The sequence below is a fragment of the Cyprinus carpio genome, unplaced genomic scaffold, assembly GCF_018340385.1.
Source record: "Cyprinus carpio isolate SPL01 unplaced genomic scaffold, ASM1834038v1 S000006759, whole genome shotgun sequence".
Classification (NCBI taxonomy): domain Eukaryota; kingdom Metazoa; phylum Chordata; class Actinopteri; order Cypriniformes; family Cyprinidae; genus Cyprinus; species Cyprinus carpio.
In genome coordinates, this window is record NW_024879356.1 from 294,585 (window position 1) to 298,453 (window position 3,869).

Consider the following 3,869-nt stretch of genomic DNA (forward strand, 5'->3'; position numbering starts at 1 on the left):
GGTTTGAAATGAAATTAGGTTGGGCAAATGATTGTTAAATTCTTTGAGTGAATCTATCTAAAATTCACAGCCAATCTCATGTCTAATGCTTTAAACAGAATTAACTTGTCCAAGAGGTTTTGTTATCAAGCAAAAGTCTAGCTAAAGTACGCATGCAAACCAAAACACAAAACGTCAAAATAAAAATGCCTGGATGCCCATGCCTAATCTTGATTTGTTTAAATATAAAAAATCAAGTTAAAAACTTTTTCAAGTTTAAACCAAGCCATCCATGCTAAGGCACTCGGTGGTTACACATGCTGGTGTTGTCATGTAGCTGTATGAGGGAACACTCAGGAAATGGCTCATGTTTTTGTTTTTTTGTACTATCACACAGAGATGCACTGTATTGGTGTTACACAACAAGGGCCTCGACTCTGCGGGAGACCGACGCGGAGTACTAAACATGACTAAAAAAACTCAACCTTTCCAAGTTTATGATGGTGAACCACAGGGGCCAGGACTCAAGCACACAGGAAAACGCCATAACTTCTCCAAAGCGGGACAGGACAGGATGAGAACGTTTTCACAAACACAATGGGAAAACTTCTCCATTAACAAAACAGAAACATGCTATTAATAGAAGACAAAACAATTAAGAAAAGCAAATATCAGGCTGGCTGACAGGTGCTCTTCCAACAAAAACATGCTTGTCGAAACACCTTTAGATGACCTTGTAAAGACCATAAACATGTAATCATGGAGTATCACAGTTTTACCATCCTTATACCAGGGCATGAAAGACAGAAAAGCACTTAAGATGACAGGACGTTTTCAAACAGCAAAACTCAGCAGGATGGGATTATCATTGCTGGCCGGTAGAGGCATATTAGAATTGCATCAGTCACACTTTAAAGGTGGTTGTAGACACAAACAAAGAAACATCCACTGATTGTATTCAAATGCTGAAAAAGAAAGGAAAACTGAGATGGTATGGGTGTGGATACCTGTGAGATGATGTATCTTTTCAGACATTCTTCACAAACTGCGTTTTTGCAAACGTCGTAAGCGGTACGCAGGGGTTTTGTCATCAAGGGACAAAACGACAGGTTAAAAACAACAGCTAAGCTGCTGTCAGTGTTAAGAGCTGTTTAATACAGACAGCATCAGGTCAGAGGACTGTATAGGGATCTGGATAGTGATCATGGTTCAATTCTGCAATTGCGCCAACCACAGTCGATGGGCGCGGTAAAACGCAGCACATCTGATGATGATGATGATGGTGATAAAAGACGTAGCTTGATGATCAGATGTTGTTTTTCTCAAAAGGTATCTATAAGTATCATTGGCAATACAGTATACGGTGCAGTAAACAGTGCTCTTTTGATAGGCTGGGATCTTCACCACTCTTCAAATCAATATTATAATCAATATGATGATTCCCATCAGGATCTCCCAGTCCTGAGCCTGCTCTCCATGTTTTGTTGGAGACTTTTTGTGCTACATTGCATCCTTTCATCATCATTCTCATGACCCAAATCGTTCAGTGTGATGTCAAATCCTCTTTCTCTCCAGGTCTTTGGGATCTCTGGGTCTCTGATAGTGGAACCAAAATTCCTCCTTAAACGAAAATGTCAAAACGGCTCTTATGGTTTCCCTCTCGGTACTTTCTTTATTATTGCTCCTGGCTCACATGTGTTTGTGTACTATGAAAATTCAAAACATCCTTCGAGGATAACGATAATGATGATGGCACCACTTCACCTTCGCGTCGCTGCCGGCCGCGGGGGCATCCCGGCCGAATCAGTGCTACCGCGTCCGCTGGATACATGGACAGATTTTCCCCATCGCGTCCAGTACAACCAGGCATGATTTTGAGCGGTGACATTCACACACACGGAAGACTCATCTTCCATTCCCAAGCGGTCAACTTTCCATTTGTGTCAGAACACACACAGTCCGCTTTCAAACTCCCAAACTAAACACAAAGAGAGCGGGTAAACTATTACACCACTTCCGGGTCCGAAATCACGAATCCTACTACGGCTAAGCCTCTGCTCATGAATATTAATTAAGCAATGTTGGACGTTGCGCGTGAAACGTTCCAATGGCACAAAGGTTAACTTATGAATATTAATTAGGCAGCTTTGACGTTATATCTATTTGACGTAAGACTTTGTTTATGAATATTAATAGAATCCTTCAGCGTAGTAGAATCAATAAATTCACTCTGTAGGTGAAAACGAGTACTGTTTCATAACCTATTAAATGCTCTGCGTATCTAATTATAATAATTACAATTAGAATAGGCCAGATTATACAAATAGTAGTATCGTACAGCATGTTGTTACAGAAAAAAAAATTACGTTTCTCTTTTTATAGGCTAATTATTATTATTATTTTATTATAAACATAACTAAACGAATGAAACAGCAACATGATAAAAACAACAACAAGTTTTGAACCTTCTTAGAACTGAATAAAATCGAATTATAACTTTTCTTGATTTTATTACAACACTGAGAATGATTAATTTTATGTAGGCTATAATGTAATCGCTTGAGTGTCTGTCTTATCTTGATTAATTTAATGTGTCTAGACACTAGAGGGAGGTAGAGCGTACGGTAAAAACGAATCTCAATTTGCAAGCATTTCGATTGGTTCTGCTTCAGAGGCTAAGAATGTTAGAAAAAATAACGACATAAGCAAATGCTGAGTGTGATGTTTCTTTGGAGGAGGTAACCGTAATGAACCCGGTAACAGGTCACTTGGGCAAGCTGTACAAGCTGAATCATCATTCTGCCCCACCTTGCTGATCTCTCCTTTAGGATAAAGAGGCCCCCAGGGTCCCTGATTATATTTGCACATTAACAGCATCTTTAAGCCATGTAAGGTCAGAAATGAAAAAATCTACAAACAACAAGGAAATTAAAAACAGTTGTCATTGCTAAAGATTTGAATAATACAATAAAGCCTACATGTAGGCAGCATATGTAGCATGTTAAGAATTTCACATTATATATCAATTTGCATTAATAAACAGTGCAACTTTTTGCTTCATATTATGCAAGCGCATCTAAACACAAAAAAAGGCTATTCTTTCCTTGAAATAAAACAGAAAGTGTACTGCTTCCCAAGATGGGCTTTTTAAACTGAACATATTTGACAAATAGGCACTGTTCTGTAGCAATTTATAAAAGCGTGACACAAACCCGTCATTATTAATAAATCAAAATCATAGAGATTTGTCATGCTTAAACATCCATCTGTTAGGGGGCTAATTTAAAAAAATTCTAAGGAGTGACCATCTGTTATTATCTGTGATGAACAAAGAAGGGTCACAATGTCACAGAATGCATTCAAGCACACGTCACACGTTCAAAGCAACCAAATCCTGTGCTACACAGAGGCTCATCTGAGTTGTAGAAGCAAAGAGTCCCTCCCTTCCTCTGCCTTGAGACATCTATATTCATATTTTCTGGCATTTTAAGTGCCTAAGTGGATACAAAAGGTTGGATACAAAGATTAAGGAAGAAAAACTAATTAGCCTGAGGCCAAAGAGTTTCTGGGTGGTTGCAAGGGAATGTTGCTATGTAAGTTGCTATGTATGGTTTATTTATTTATTATTATTATTATTATTATTATTATTATGATTATATTATTATTAGTTATTATTTATTATTTATTATTAAAAAGTGAAAGTGAAAGTGACGTGACATACAGCCAAGTATGGTGACCCATACTCGTAAGTTCGTGCTCTGCTTTTAACCCATCCAAAGTGCACACACACAGCAGTGAACACACACCCGGAGCAGTGGGCAGCCATTTATGGCGTGGCGCCTGGGGAGCAGTTGGGGGTTCGGTGCCTTGCTCAAGGGCACCTCAGTCAT

General features: G+C 38.7%; 1 pseudogene; it reads right to left on the reverse strand.

Annotated features, from left to right (window-relative positions):
- Window positions 1-703: 703 nt before the first annotated feature.
- Window positions 704-1,895, reverse strand: LOC122144778 (annotated as a pseudogene).
- Window positions 1,896-3,869: the final 1,974 nt, after the last annotated feature.